Below are 16,901 nucleotides of genomic sequence, written 5' to 3'. Positions count from 1 at the left end.
AGAAATGACAGAATCAATATTAGAACACAGGAGGCCAAGGGGATGAGAAACTCAAGACAGCTGGGCGCGGTGGCGCACGCCTTTAATCCCAACACTCCGGAGGCAGACGTAGGAGGATCACTGTGAGTTTGAGGCCAGTCTGGAACTAGGTTGTGAGTTCTCGGTCAACCTGAGCTAGAGTGAGACCCTACCTCAGAAAACCAAATAAATAAAAATTAAAAAAAAAAAAACAAGCTAAAGATGACTTACATTCCCTCCCCATGTCGCCTTGATTGCCTTTATGCCAATCTCATAGCTCATGACCTTGCGAGGAATTTGCTATGTCTGTCACATTATAATAGATTCGGGTCATCGTGTTGATAGAACTGTGGGCTGGAGAGATGGCTTAGCGGTTAAGCGCTTGCCTGTGAAGCCTAAGGACCCCGGTTCGAGGCTCGATTCCCCAGGACCCACGTTAGCCAGATGCACAAGGGGGCGCACGTGTGTGGAGTTCGTTTGCAGTGGCTGGAGGTCCTGGAGCGCCCATTCTCTCTCTCACTCTCTGCCTCTTTCTCTCTCTCTCTGTTGCTCTCAAATAAATAAATTATATATTATATATATATATATTACTCAATTGTATTGCTGCTATGCCACAATCTTGGTCTAGAAGTGAAATCATTTTGTGGGCAGAGCCTTGATGGCATTCCCAGCTAAGAATGGTCTGAGGTCACGTTCCATAGACTTCTGGGCAGAAAGAATTGCTGAGAAGAGCAAAACTGAGAAGGTGAACATAGCTGGGGGAGATGTGGGTGTTAGAGTGTGAAATGGCCCCCACAGACATGGTGTTTCTGATTAAGGCTCATGCTCATCCCTCAGCTGGTGGAACCGTTGGGAGGTGGAACCTAAGGTTTACTGGTCCAACCTTACTGGGTGTTCAGCTACCTTACTCTTACCTTACTGTTTTCTCCCAGTTGATGTGATAAAATTTGATGCCCTCCTGCCTGTTTCTTCTTAATTTATTTTTTATTTATTTATTTGAGAGTGACAGACAGAGAGAGAAAGAGGTGAGAGAGAAAGAATGGGTGTGCCAGGGCTTCCAGCCACTGCAAATGAACTCCAGATGCGTGAGCCCCCTTGCACATCTGGATAACATAGGTCCTGGGGAATCGAGCCTCTAACTGGGGTCCTTAGGCTTCACAGGCAAGCGCTTAACTGCTGAGCCATCTCTCCATCCCCCAGGTTTTTTAAAGTTTATTTATTTATTAGAGACAGAGAGTGAGGGAGAATGGGTGTGTCAGGGCCTCTAGCCACTGCAAACAAACTCCAGATGCATGTTCCACCTTGAGCATCCAGCCTACCTGGGTCCTGGAGAATGGAACCTGGATCCTTAGGCTTCACAGGCATGTGCCTTAACTGCTGAGCCATCGCTCCAGCCCCCCTGTCTGTTCTGACCATGCTTCCCATGCCATGATGAAAATTCCCCTGAAGTCTGTCAAAAGCCAAAATAAACCATCTCCTTCCATACACTTTTTTTTAATTAAAATTTTATTTTATTTATTTGAGAGAGAGAGAGGCATAGACAGAGAAAGAGATAAAGAGAGAGAGAAAAAATGGGCACACTAGGGCCTCCAGCCACTGCAAACAAACTCCAGATACACACGCCCCCTTGTGCATCTGGCTTACATGGGTCCTGGGGAATTGAACCAAGGTTCTTTGGCTTTGCAGGCAAGCGCCTTAACCGCTAAGCCATCCCCCCAGCCCCATATGCTGCTTTTAGTTGGGTGTTTTGTTCCAGCAATGAGAAGGTACTGTAACAGGAGACATAACTTGGATAGCAATGCAATGAGGAAATATTTTTTTTAATTTTTTTTTGTTTATTTTCATTTATTTGAAAGTGACAGAGAGACAAAGAGGCAGATAGGGAGAGAGAGAGAGAGAGAGAAAGAGAGAGAGAATGGGCGAGCCAGGGCTTCCAGCCTCTGCAAACGAACTCGAGATGCATGCGCCCCCTTGTGCATCTGGCTAACGTGGGACCTGGGGAACCGAGCCTCGAACCAGGGTCCTTAGGCTTCACAGGCAAGTGCATAACCGCTAAGCCATCTCTCCAGCCCTAATGAGGAAATATTTATTCTCATCAGTTCCACACCCTCTGAAGGGCTGTGAACAAGAAGGATAGGGTGATTTTGGCTGCGTATTGAAAAGTGGTCAGGCCCTTCCTCTGACAGCCAACTGCTGGAGAAATTGGCTTTTAAATGAAGCAGCCAAAAGTGTTAGGCATGAAGGTTACACATGTGCTTCTTTTCGCTGACGCACTGACTACCAAGGATGAATGTTAACCTATCACTAGGAAAGACTGGTGCTGAACTCTCAATATTGTGCCATTTTTCAAGAAACAGCCACTTAGTGGCAAGTTGAATAAATCAAACCCATTTCAGCCTGGAAAGAAAATAAAAAAATGTGCTTATTTGGATTGATGAATGTCTCGGTTCGATTTTTTTCCCCATCCTATTTTCATAACACTTTGGCCACTTTCTTTTTCTTTTTTTTTTTCTTTTTGAGGTAGGACCTCACTCTAGCTCAGCCTTACCTGGAATTCACTCTGTAGTCTCAGGGTGGCCTTTGAACTCACGGCGGTCCTCCTACCTCTACCTCCCGAGTGCTGGGACTAAAGGTGTGTGCCACCACGTCCTGCCCCCTGTTTTCTTTTTGTTTGTTTGTTTTAATCAGATGGCTAGGAATTTTGGATTGATCATCATGAAATCTCACACACCACCACTTTGAATGAAATAAGTGTGACCCTGGCCCACCGGACCTGACACATTCGTCACTGAATTTTCATAAGCTACCAGCTTGAATCACCCCTACAATGGTCAACCGCTGGCATACCTAAGCCACCGGTGTAAACATGCCTTAGAAGGTTGGACCGATGGTCTTCAGGATGCTGTCTCTACTTTGAGCCAACAGACATTAATTATATGGTTCAGCATTCCAAGTGCAAAAAATTCATGATCAGGGCTGGAAAGTTGGCTTAGCGGTTAAGTGCTTGCCTGTGAAGCCTAAGAACCCCGGTTCGAGGCTGGATTCCCCAGGACCCACGTTAGCCACATGCACAAGGGGGCGCACGTGTCTGGAGTTCGTTTGCAGTGGCTGGAGGCCCTGGCGTGCCCTTCTTTCTCTTCCTCTGCCTCTTACTCTCTCTCTCTCTCTGTCACTCTCAAATAAATAAATAAAAATGAACAAAAAAAGTTCATGATCAAAATATAAATGTGGGCTGGAGAGATGGTTTAGTGGTTAAGAGCTTGCCTGTGAAGCCTAAGGACCCTGTTTTGAGGATTGATTCCCCAGGACCCACGTTAGCCAGATGCACAAGGGGACGCATGTGTCTGGAGTTCATTTGCAGTGGCTGGAGGCGCTGGCATGCCCATTCTCTCTCTCTCTCTCCCTGACTCTTTCTCTCTCTGTCTGTCTCTCTCAAATAAACAAAAAATTAAAATATATATGTATATGTACATATATGTGTGTGGCTTCAGTCCCAACACTTCTAAGATGCTGTCTTCCTGCCCCTGTGACTATAAAATTCTCCAGGTAAGAACTTCTGGTCCCTGAGTAGATGAGATTGTGTGTCAGATGGCAGAGTGTCCCAAAGTAGGACATCAGCTTTGTCACTTTAGTGTTATCACAGCAACACCCCAGCAAGGAAAGAATGGATTCACAAGATGAGCAGAGCTAATTCATGGGTGGGTGAGGCATCGCTCCTTAATTAGGATGACGCAGAGCACTTGGAATCCAATCTCTCATTTCTTCCAGAACAGGCACACAAAACGAGGAGTGAAGAGGACTTTCATCATACCAAGACTTAGGGAATCCAAGAGGCAGGTGACCTAGATCAGCAAGAGCTGCTGGCCAAGAAGAAGGAGCTGTGTAGCGGGTAGGAAAGGAGATGATGACTATACAGTTGTACATTGATAAAGCCGTTCAGGGACTGAAGAGATGGCTCAGGGGTTAAGGCGCTTGCCTGCAAAGCCTAACGACCTGGGTTCTCGTCCCCAGTACCCACATAAAGCCAGATGCACAAAGTGGCGCATGTGTTTGGAGTTCATTTGTAGTGGCTAGAGGCCCTGGTGAGCCCATTCTCTCTGTCTGTCTCTTTTTGCTCTAACTCTGTCTGCTTACAACTAAATAAATAAATTAAAACATATGTGTATATGTATGTGTGTGTGTGTATATATGTATGTATATTTTAAATAAAGCTTTTCAAAATGCTCTAAATACAAGAAATTCTGTTAAGGATCATCTAACAGTTAATCAAACACATACAAATAAAGAAGAGAGTAACTGGAAGACAATGGAAGACTGCTCGCCTGCTGATCCAGCTAGTTTATATTTGCAGGATGGGTCTGGGAAGAATTTGGGTGTGTAATGGCGACCAGGCATCACATCAGAGAAAAAGAATGTAGATCGTTGAAGAATTAGCTGGAGCCCTCCTCCGTGGTGCTTGGGCACACTCTCTCCTCAGGTGGGAGTCAGTACAGACCTCATGCTTAACATATTCCTATTGTTCTGTTCACTGACAAAATAAGCCGGGACTCATTGTTCGAGAACAAGGAACCTTAATCTAATCTTTACTCTCTTTCAGATAGACCGGGCTCAGAGCCCAGGTGCTTCCTCGGAAGCTGCTACGGTCCTTTGGGTTTGAATCCCCCTGCATGGGCTGCAGAAGCCTGGCCGAGGGCTCTAACTTGTGGCTGAACTCAATATCGCCTTGTTCATGCAAACTGGAGTGTTTAGGCGAGACTCCTTACAGCGTCATGTTGTCCAAGACGAACGTAGCTCAGTGACCTCTTCCTGGGAGAAGTGAAACCCAAGGATGCAGACTTTCTCATATGCAAAGTGAATGCAAGGCTGGCCATGCAGCAGCTGCCTGTGAGACAGACACGGCTAAACACACAAGGGAAATCAGCTAGCCCAAGAGGCATTGCGAGAAAGGAAGAGGCGGTCATAAGGCACCCTTGGGTGCCATAGGGTGGAGAGGCTGCAAAGAAGACTTAGGTGTTTGTGTTTAGTGTTATTCTAACTACAGTAGCCCACTGAGACACTGGTACATTTAACTTTTATTATGTCAGCTCAGCAGGTTTCTTTTTAATATATTTTTTAAATTATTTATTTATTTATTTATTTGAGAGGGACAGAGAGAGAGAACAGGCACACCAGGGCCTCCCGCCACTGGAAACAAACTCCAGATGCATGCGCCCCCTTGTGCATCTGGCTAATGTGGGTCCTGGGGAATCGAGCCTCGAACTGGGGTCCTTAGGCTTCACAGGCAAGTGCTTAACCGCTAAGCCATCTCTCCAGCCCTAGCGCGGAATTTTTATTGATATAATGTGAAGCTAACAAACATATCACCGGTGGGAGGTAAAGAGCATTATTCTGACAGACTTAAATTTTGAAAACACACGTCCAACATTTAACTGCCATGTGTTATTGGGTGAGTATTTTTAGTTCTGTGTCTCATTTTCTACTGGTAAAGTATATGATATTATTTCCTACCAAGGAGAGTTTACTTTTATTTAGAAAATATCTGTGGGCTGGAAAGACGGCTGTGTGGTTAAGGCACTTGCCTGAAAAGCCAAAGGACCCAGGTTTGATTATTCCCCAGGACCAATGTAAAGCCAGATGCACGGTGGTGCATGCAGGCATCAGGAGTTCATTTGCAGTGGCTAGAGACCCTGACTTGCCCGTTCTCTCTCTTTCTCTCTCTATTTGACTCTTCCTTTCTCTATTTCAAATACATAAAAGTAAAATATTTTTTAAAAAGAAAATATCTTTTGGTGGTTTGAAAGAAATGTCCCTCCCCCTGAGGTTCATATGTTTTAGACACTTGGTCCCCACCTGGTGGCAGTTTAGGAAGGTTGTGGCACCTTTGGAAGGTGGAGCCTTGCTGGAGGGGTTGTGTCACTGTGGGTGGGCTTTAGTTTTGATATAACCAAGCTAGCCAGACTACTCTCCTACTGCTGATGCGAAGATGGGAGGCAGACTTCCTGCTCAGGCCCGCCATGCTTTTCCCCTCAGAAACACAAGCCAAAATAATCCCTCTCTTCCCATAAGCTTTTTCAGGCTGTGTAAGTTTTGTCCCTGCAATGTAAGAGAAGGCAAATCCTTCAGGTGATGCTTTATAGAGTGCCAGGCTCCAAAAATATAGTGAATATTTCATTGTTTCGCCCACACGGAATAGTGACAAAAATACTTTAAAAAAAAATCTTGATTTTATTTTAGCAAAAGAGAGAATTGGTGTGCAGGGACCTCAGTCACTGAAATTGAACTCCAGATGCTTTCGCCACCTAGTGGGCATGTGCGACCTTGCACTTGCCTCACCTCTGCTTTTGGCTTATGTGGGATCTGGAGAGTCTAACATGGGTCCTTATGCTTCACAGGCAAGCGCCTTAATCACTAAGCCATCTCTGCAGCCCAAAAGTACTTTTCTTATATCGAGTCTTGTCTTCTTAAAGGAAAAAAAAATTTGAAAAGAGAGAATTGAAAATAAGTGATATTAACTAGTAACCAAATGAAAAAACTTGGGAGGCAGAGGTACCGGGAATACTGAGAATTCAAGGCCACCCTGAGACTACATAATGAATTAGTGAATTCGTGGTTAGCCTAAGCTAGTGTGAGACCCTACCTCAGAAAACCAAAAAAAGGAACAGTAGAATATCAACTAGAGGAAGCAGCCAACACCTCCAGATTTGAAAGACAAAAGGACTTAAAATTAGAAGCTTGAAGGAGGTAACTTGTCACCATCCAATGCATTTCTTTTTTACCAGTGCCAGAAGCTTTGAGGGAAGTATAATGAAGCTGATCCCGAGTTAGAAAAAAAATTAAACAGATTCAAGCACTGCTTCTGAAAAGTACTGCAGCTTCCCTTGTTGGAAAGGTTGAAATTAAATAAAATGACATTCAGTATGTCATCAAAGAAAGAGACATCGATATAGAAGGGAGACAAGTTGAGGGGAAGGGAGGAGCCTCAGTGGGAGTAGGAGGGAAACAAGGATGTAACTTGGGGGTGAATCTGATCAAAATACATTATATATGTAAGGGTCCGGAGACCGCTGAAGAAAGACCCTGGACTCAAATAGTATGTTGTGGTGGTTTGATTCAGGTGTCCCCCATAAACTTAGGTGTTGTGAATGCTAGCTCCCCAGCTGATGGATATTTGGGAGTTAATGCCTCCTGGAGGGAGTGTATTGTTGGGGGCGGGCTTATGGGCTTTGTAGCCAGTTTCCCCATGCCAGTGTTTGGCACACCCTCCTGTTGCTGTGGTCCATCTTCTGTTGGCCAGGGGGTGATGTCCACCCTCTGCTCATGCCATCGTTTTCCCCTGCCATCGTGGAGCTTCCCCTTGAGCCTGTAAGCCAAAATAAATCTCTTTTTCCCAGAAGTTGCTCTTTGTTGGGTGATTTCTACCAGCAATGTGAACTGGACTGCAACATATGTAAAAGCAAAGAGCGTTTGTTCTGCAGAATCAGCCAGCATGTGGGTCAACCATTCATACAACATGGCCACCTTGAGAGGAGCCCTCAGACCCCTTTTAAGAGTAACTAGGGGAATTCCAGGTAATCTGCTAACGTGATTGGCTAGTTAAGCAGCGGTTGTCTCTGATTGGTTGGGGCAGAAGGGCGAAAGGGACATGCTTGGGCATGTTTCCAGGAACTGACTCAGCCCCCAGAGCACAAGATGGCAGCTTTCTTCCCTGGCCACACGTCAGGGTCACTGTTGATTAACAGCCCTTTGTTCGAGGTTTTTCCCTGAAGTCTTGCCTGCCTGTCCCTGAAACTGAAACTTAGGCCTAGCTGGGAAAATGCATTTTTGAAGCCTGTCATGGCGTCAGTTATGCTCCTTCAATAGACATGTATAGAATCTGTCAAAAATAGTCGGATAGTGACTGGAGAGATGGCTTAGCAGTTAAGGCACTTGCCTGTGCAGCCTAAGTACCCAGGTTCGATGCCCCCAGTACCCACATAAGCCAGATGCACAAGGTGGTGAATGTGTCTGCAGTTTGTTTGCAGGGGCTGGAGGCCATGGCGTGCCCATTCTCAATCTCTCTCATAGTAAGTAAATAAGTAGAATATGTATATTTAAATGTACTCTGGAGCTGGGTGTGCATTTTTAAAGTTTTATTTATTATTTATTTATTTGACAGAGAAAGAGGGATAGAGAGAGAGAATGGGCACACCAGGGCCTCCAGCCACTGCAAAGGAACTCCAGACGCATGTGCCCCCTCATGCATCTGGCTCACATTGGTCCTGGGGCATCGAACCTGAGTCCTTTGGCTTTGCAGGCAAACGCCTTAACCGCTAAGCCATCCCTCCAGCCTAAGTAGAAAATATCTATTATTATTTTTGAAATTTTATTTATTTATTTATTTGACCTAGAAAGAAGGAGAGAGAGAAAAAAAGAATGGGCGCACCAGGGCCTCTAGCCACTGCAAACGAACTCCAGATGCATGCCCCACCTTGAGCATCTGGCTCACACGGGTCCTGGGGAAGTCAAACCTGGGTCCTTTGGCTTTGCAGGCAAACGTCTTAAGTGCTAAGCCATCCCATCAGCCCAAGTAGAAAGTATTTTTTAAAATAAAATTAATTAATAAAACTTAGATGATGGCCATAGAGGATGGTTATAGGACCAGGAAGCATGCGAGAAGCAAGCCAGGCTCGTGGGATGGAGCAGATCTTAGATCCCAGTGAACTTTCCCCAGTATCAGCGGAGTAAAGAAGACGAGACATCAGTAGACTTACCTCCAGTATTCTAAGCAGAATGCAGAGGGTGGGTTTGAGGACAAGCCCTGAGGGCATGGTAGCTAGTGACTGGGTACGTTTTGACGCGCACCCACGGAGGTCTCTGATGGGATGCTCTTGACATTTAAGCAGTTGCGCCCAGTGAAAGACAGCTTAGGAGCCGTCAAGTCAGAGGCAGTTACCTTTCCTGGTCTCCCCCAGCAGGAGCACAACGACCTCATAAATCTGGGGCAAGCCCTGCCTCATACCCTGGTGTGTGTATTTAAGCAGGAAGATGAAAAGGAAATTGTAGGCAGTTTTACTTTGAGCTATGAGGCTATTAAGGCACGCGGGAGTTTTAAAAGATTGCAGTGCAGTGTAAAACAAAGAGAAAATGACCCATTGTTAAATCCTCTCCAATCCAAATGCCTTTCGTGGATAGTTTAGAAGAAGTATGGAAACAAAAAAAGAAAGAAAGAAAAAGAAAAAGATCCCTCATTCTTGACCATCAGTAAAGTGTGTGCTTGAAGTTAATAGCACAGTATAATTACCCAGGGATTTAGGGGAGCTGCTGAGATTGGCTGTAGGCACTGATTATATATAATCCAGGTCTTTCATTGTAGAGACAATACTCCAAATATTAGAAATGGGAGGATTATGCTGTTCAAATATCTTTTAAATTATTTGGTTGTGCCTGATATGGCATAGTAAGAAATGATGAGTTATCCTAATGTAAAATAAAAATCCATTCATTTCCTATAAAGCTGTGCAATTTACAGTCTTTGATGGCATTTTGCTATCTTTCCTTTCCAAAGCATGCTTAATGCAACTCGTTTTAAAGAAAATGTCATAAAAATTATCTTAAGATTAAAAGAAATTAATAAGTGCATTATCTATAGAGATTGCTTAGTGGTTAAGACACTTGCCTGCAAAGCCTAAGGACCCTGGTTCAATTCTCCAGTCCCCACATAAGCCAGATACACAAAATGGCATATGTCTGGAGTTTGCTTGCAGTGGCTAGAGGTCCTGGCATGCCCATTCTCCCCGCCTCTCTCTCCTTGTCTCTCTGCCTCTTTTTTTTCTCTCTCTCCCTAATAAATAAATAAAAATGAAATTTATTCAAAAGCAGAAAAAAGGTCAAAACATTCTGACGGTAACTGATTTTTATTGATAATTAATTGTACATGCAATTGCCTTTTCTGGTCCTTTTGGCTTTACAGGCAAGCACTTTAACTGCTAAGCCATCCCTCCAGCCCTGTATTATTACTACTACTATTATTATTGTTGTTGTTGTTGTTGTTTTTTCGAGGTATGGTTTCACTCCAGCCCAGGCTGACCTGGAATTCACTATGGAGTCTCAGAGTGGCCTCGAACTCTCGATGATCCTCCTACCTCTGCCTCCCTAGTGCTGGGATTAAAGGCATGTGCCACCACGCCCGGCTTCCTGTTGGATTATTTTTAATGTAGCTTGCATTCTTACATTTTGATCTAAGGCTAGGAGTTGGCTACATTTAAAAGGAAATATCACATTATATTTTCATATAAATTATAATTTTAATATAATAATTACTGGCACTTAATTTTTTCCTGTCTTGACATAGAAAACTTGACACGAATTCTTTTATCACTTATTTGCTTCATTCAGTAATTAAAAGCCCCCAAATATGACTCCATTTCATTAAATACATGTTACAACATGTCTGTAGGAATGTCTGCTCTGTGTGTACAAAATTTCCAGAAAACTAGAAACATACTATTCAAGTGTTATATAATTCTGTTAATACTACTTTTATTTTAAAAAAATTAAGGAAAATTTATGACCAAAGTACTGAAATAGCTAACAAAATCCTTCTGGTTTAGAATATCTGCTGGCTTGGTGCTATGCATAGAGTTTTTGTTTTAGTGCCTGAATCAAAGATTCCATTTTAAAAAATAAAATAAATAGAATGTCTGGGCCACTGGCTGACAATGTGTGACTCATGGATTGGTACTACTGATGTCATCAACCCCCAAAATTTATGTCTTCATTTTTTTATGTCTTTATATTTTGCTAAAATTTTCTTTGAGTTCCGTTTCAGTGTTGTTCAAGCCTCCTGGTTTGTTTTGTTTTTTTTTTTGCTAAGTACTGCCTTTTGAATTTTTGTTCTATTGCTTGGTTGTTTTAAATCTATCTGCTCTTAACCAGGATTTAATTTAATGTTCACATTATTGAGTGTAATAAGAATAGCAACTTGAGAGCAATTACATCGGGCCAGGCATTGAGGTCCCTGTCTCTCTTTCTCTGTCTGTCTGTATCTCTCTCACACAGAATCTCTTTTTAGAAAAAACATTTTGATTCATTTATTTGAGAGAAACAGATGTTTAGAGAGAAACAGACAGAAAGTATGGGTATGAGCATGCCAGGGCTTCCTGCCAGTGCAAACTAACTTCAGACACATTAGCCACTTAGTGCATCTGGCTTTACATGGGTATGGGGAATTGAACCCAGGCTGTCTGGCTTTGCGAACAAGCACCTTTAACAGCTGAGCCATCTCTTCACCCCCATACACAACCTCTTAATACTAAAGGAGGCTGTTATGGTTATTGTGCCCTTGTTGAGAATTGAACGGGGGCTCAAAGGGTTAAAGTAATGGTCCAAGGTAAGAGGCAAGCTTTTATTATCTGCAGTGTGACTTCAAAGCACCCTTATCCCTGTTTGAGTGAAAACCCTACTAGCTGTGAATGACAAAAGTCCAGCATAATCTAGTGTTAAGTCGCCTCACATAACAAATATGCTAGAAATGGGTTTCCCAATATTTTTAGGAACAGCAGGCTTCACTCTATTCTCAGAGCCTGTGCCGGACTCAAATGATGCCCACAGCAGGTCGGGCTCCAGAGGCAGGAGATGAAGGAGAGACCTAGCTCTGGCAAAAATCCTGCAGAGGGTCATGTGACCCTTGGCTGGACCACGTATCTAAGGTTCAGTGATGGCCAAGAGCTTTGAGACAGCAACAGGCAACAGTCAGCCCCACCTATACCACAGAGACTGGAGAGGTTGGCCGATCCCCTACAAGGATGCTGGTCATTAAAAAGACCACTACATGGGGTGGAGAGATGGCTTAGCAGTTAAGGCTATTGCCTGGGAAGCCTAGGGACGCATGTTCAACTCTCCAGATACCAGGTAAGCACACAGGTGAGGCAAGTGCATGGTTGCACATGCCCACTAGGTGGCGCAAGAGTCAGGCGTTCGGTTACAGTGGCTGAAGCCCTTGTGTACCAATTCTCTCTCTCTCTCTCTCTCTCTCTTTCACTTTCTGTAAAATAAATAATAAAAGACTACTGCATTCCACTCATGCTTCTTAGCATTAGACTTTGTAAATCACAGAACTAACCCCAAGCAACAAAGCGTCACATAGGGATTCATCCTTATCTGGGATCTCATTACTTTAGCTATGAGAAGCAAAGACTGAGGCCACATCTTCAAATTCACATTCATCTTTTAAGCCTTCAGGCTTTTTAAAGATAAGTTACATAAGCAGCTATACTGCTAGTAAATAATAATGCCAAAATTCACAACTCTAGAAATACAGGGGATGACATCAAATCGAAGTAGCAAGTTTTAAGGATTAAATGTATTTAATATTTTATTTATTTATTTGAGAGAGAGAAAAAGAGGGAGGGGTAGGGAGAATGGGTGCATCAGAGCCTCTAGCCATTGCCAGCTCCAGACATATGTGCCACCTTGTGCATTTGGCTTCCATGGGTCCTGGGGAATCGAACCTGAGTCCTTTGGCTTTGCTGGCAAGCATCTTGACCACTGAGCCATCTCTCCAGCCCAGATTAAATATATTTAAATGGTGTGGTGGTTTGATTCAGGTGTCCCCCATAAACTTAGGTGTTCTGAATGCTAGGTTCCCAGCTGATGGATATTTGGGAATTAATGCCTCCTGGAGGGAGTGTATTGTTGGGGGCGGGCTTATGGGCTTTATAGCCAGTTTCCCCATGCCAGTGTTTGGCACACCCTCCTGTTGCTGTGGTCCATCTTCTGTTGGCCAGGGGATGATGTCCACCCTCTGCTCATGCCATCGTTTTTCCCTGCCATCGTGGAGCTTCCCCTCAAGCCTGTAAGCCAAATAAACCTCTTTTTCCCAGAAGCTGCTCTTGGTTGGGTGATTTCTACCAGCAATGCGAACCAGACTGCAACAAATGGATACAATTACAATTCAGTCTAATTTACTACTTTGGTGTTTAGTAATAATCTTTATTTATTTCATTTTATTTATTTATATTTATTTATTTATTTTGAGGCAGTATCTCTCCCAGGCTAGCTTCAATCTCACAGAAATGCTCCTATTTCATCCTTCTGAGGGCTGGGATTACAGTGGTGCATGCCCATATCTGGCCCACATTTATTTACTTTTATTTTTTAAAATATGTAATTAATATATTTATTTGAGGGGTGGGGGAAGAGGCAGATAGAATGAGTGCGCCAGGGCCTCCAGCCACATGCATCACCTTGTGCATCTGACTTACATGGGTCCTGGGGAATCGAACCTGGGTCCTTAGGCTTCACAGGCAAGTGCATTAACAGCTAAGCCATCTCTCCAGCCCCGCATTTATTTCTCGAGTTCATCTTGGGACGCATAGCTGGAGAGGATAGTAAGAACTTAAAATGAAAACGTATCTGGGATATTCCTCCCCATCAAGGCTCTGAGGTCTCGGAGCTGTGTGAGAGTATCTGTGATGCTTCTGGAATTGTGTCCGCAGCAGCTTTTGTCACACAGTCATCACTTCTCTACAAACACCATTTTCTGGTCTAGTGCCTCCCTCATCCTTTTCTTTGTGGGTTTTGTGTCGTTTCGGCTGTGATCACTGAGTTCAGGTTCCACACTCTGAAGAGGTTGCCTCTTAGAATCATTTGGAGAAAGATGCTGAGGACACTCAACACCTAGCAAACCACAGATCCAGATGCTCCTGAGAGCCCATCACTGAAGTACACTTAAAATGCTCCCAGCATGGCTCAGGGAACTTTGCTAAAGAGGGGGTGGAAAGATTGTTAGAGCCGCAAGTTGGGACATTTTGCTCAGAGACACTGCCTCTCCGCCCCATAACTGACAGCTGCCCCCACAATGCATGACCCACAATCCCCATGGATTGACATTCATCCCCAATGAGGAGGGCCTCTTCAGAAAAGGGGCAGGGATGAGGGAAAGGATGGTACCAACGTGTGTTGTTTACATACTAAATATGACCACATATAATAAAAATAATTTAAAAAAATTTTTGTTCATTTTTATTTATTTGAGAGTGACAGAGAGAGAAAGAGGCAGAGAGAGAGAGAATGGGCACGCCAGGGCCTCCAGCCACTGCAAATGAACTCCAGACGCGTGCGCCCCCTTGTGCATCTGGCTAACGTGGGTCCTGGGGAATCAAGCCTCAAACCGGGGTCCTTAGGCTTCATAGGCAAGTGCTTAACCACTGAGCCATCTCCCCAGCCCAGTAAAAATAAATTTAATAATGAATATAAGAGCCAAAGGAAGGACACTACTCCTTACAATGCAACTGTCCAGACAGAAATTAGCCTTGAGATCCAAGACCTCACAGTGCCTAGCAATACCTTCACAAGACCCTCACAATAGGAGAAAAAGGTGATGACATCAAAATAAAAGAGAGACTAACGGAGAGATGGAGGGGATATGATGGAGAGTGGAGTTGTGAAGGGGAAAATGAGGGAGGGGAGGGAAATATCATGGTTTATTGTCTACAAGTATAGAAGTTGTCAATAAATAAGTTTTTTTAAAAAAGAATCAATCAGGGCTGGAGAGATGGCTTAGCGGCTAAGCGCTTGCCTGTGAAGCCTAAGGACCCCAGTTCGAGGCTCGGTTCCCCAGGTCCCACGTTAGCCAGATGCACAAGGGGGCGCACGCGTCTGGAGTTCGTTTGCAGAGGCTGGAAGCCCTGGCGCGCCCATTCTCTCTCTCTCCCTCTATCTGTCTTTCTCTCTGTGTCTGTCGCTCTCAAATAAATAAATAAATAATTTTAAAAAAAAAGAATCAATCAAGTAGCAAATGAGTTTGCACGTTCTGCAAATCTTAGTCCCCTTTTTATATAATATAGGATATTATCTTAGTCTCTGGCATTAATCCATTTCACCTCTTTCCTCATTTGTGCGAGAAGAGCCCCCAAAGATGTCATCCCGGAGCCAGTATTTTACAAAATCTATGGGGTGCCAATTGTCCATGAGAAGGTCCCACGTCTAGCTCTGCAAAACGTCTGGAAGGAAGGAGGCATGAACAGTTCGACTCCCAGCTTGAAATAGAAAGAAATGATGACCATAGGCACAAAACTGCTGTCTCGTTGTATTATAAACCAAGACATGCAGTTCGAATCCCGTGCACTTTCATGAGGACCGCCCCTGAAACAGGAGAGCCAGGGACAAGACAGCCTCATCAACGGAAGCCATCCCGAAGAGCAGCTAATGAAATGTATCTCACTTTCACCGGATTGGAGATAGTGTTCAACGCCCCTGCCGGCAGCTTCCCTGAGTGGCAACTAGATGCAGGGTAAGGAGACTCTAATGGCAGTGCAAAGCAGCAAATAACCCTGCACTTTAAAAAAAAAAAAAAAGATATTTATTTGAGACAGAGAGGGAGAGAGAGAGAGAGCACAACAGGGTCTCCAGCTCCTGCAAATGAACTCCAGATGCATGCACCATCATGTGCATCTGGCTTACATGGGTACTGGGGAATTGAACCTGGGTCCTTAGGCTTCACAGGCAAGCACCTTAACCGTTAAGCCATCTCTCCAGCCCCCGCCCCCTACGTGTTTTGTTTTTAATTTTTTATTTATTTATTTGAGAGCGACAGACACAGAGAGAAAGACATAGAGGGAGAGAGAGAGAATGGGTGCGCCAGGGCTTCCAGCCTCTGCAAATGAACTCCAGACGCGTGCGCCCCCTTGTGCATCTGGCTAACGTGGGACCTGGGGAACCGAGCCTCGAACCGGGGTCCTTAGGCTTCACAGGCAAGCACTTAACCGCTAGCCATCTCTCCAGCCCCCGCCTACGTGTTTTATATCATGAAGGGTTGTCAGGTGTGTGCAGAGCTTTATATTTGACAGAAGACAGGATGCCATGAGGCCGGCCGGGCTGGGAGAATGTATGTTAAAACTTGGATGAGGGCTGGAGAGATGCCTTAGTGGTGAAGGCACTTGCCTGAGAAGCCACGGGACCCAAGTTCGATTCCCTGGGATGCACTTAAAGCCAGATGGACAAGGTGACACACGTGTCTGGGGTTCCTTTGCAGTGGCTGGAGGCCCTGGAGCTCCCATTCTCTCTCTCTCTCTCTGCCTGTCTCTCTCTCAAATAAATACATAATCAGATTTGTTTGTTTTTTTTTAACTTGGATGATGGGCTCCGTCTTCTGCAATGTCTCTAGTCTAAGTAAAGCTGCTACAGGGAATAATAGTTGCTCTGCTAACCTCTTTTTGCTTCGCCCTTCAGCCAACTATGCTTCTTGCTGTTCTTAAAACAAAGATCCCACGCCCCTCTCTGCCTGCAATGCTTAGTGCGGGCATCACCACACTTAGTCACATCGCCTCCTTCAGGTTTGTGCACATATGTTATAAAAGCCCTGTCCCGACCTGATCATATCTAAAAACTGCCTCCTTATCCCTCAATCGCTAATCCCCTCTGTGGTGGTTTGATTCAGGTGTCTCCCATAAACTCCTGTGTTTGGTGGCAGTTTGGGAATTGGAGCCTCCTGGAGGCAGTGTATTGTTGGGGGCGGGCTTATGGGTGTTATAGCCAGTTTTCCCAAGCTAGTGTTTGGCACACTCTCCTGTTGGTTTTGTCTGCCTGGTGCTGGCGAGGAGGTGATGTCCACCCTCTGCTCATGCCATCATTTTTTCCCTGCCATCGTGGCGCTTCCCCTTGAGTCTGTCAGCCGAAAGAAACCCTTTCCTCCCCCAAACTGCTTTTGGTCGGGTGTTTTCTACCAACAATGTGAAACTGACTGCAACACCCTTCCAGGTCTTAGGTTTCTCTACGTATTTTCTTGGCCTTTTACAGATTATATATAAGCAATGCATTTTTATTTATTTATTTATTTATTTATTTATTTATTTATTTATTTATTTATTTGAGAGCGACAGACACAGAGAGAAAGACAGCTAGAG

This window comes from Jaculus jaculus, chromosome 20, assembly GCF_020740685.1.
Source record: "Jaculus jaculus isolate mJacJac1 chromosome 20, mJacJac1.mat.Y.cur, whole genome shotgun sequence".
Classification (NCBI taxonomy): domain Eukaryota; kingdom Metazoa; phylum Chordata; class Mammalia; order Rodentia; family Dipodidae; genus Jaculus; species Jaculus jaculus.
The sequence above is the reverse complement of the archived record's forward strand: the minus strand, read 5'-3'. Positions refer to the sequence as shown.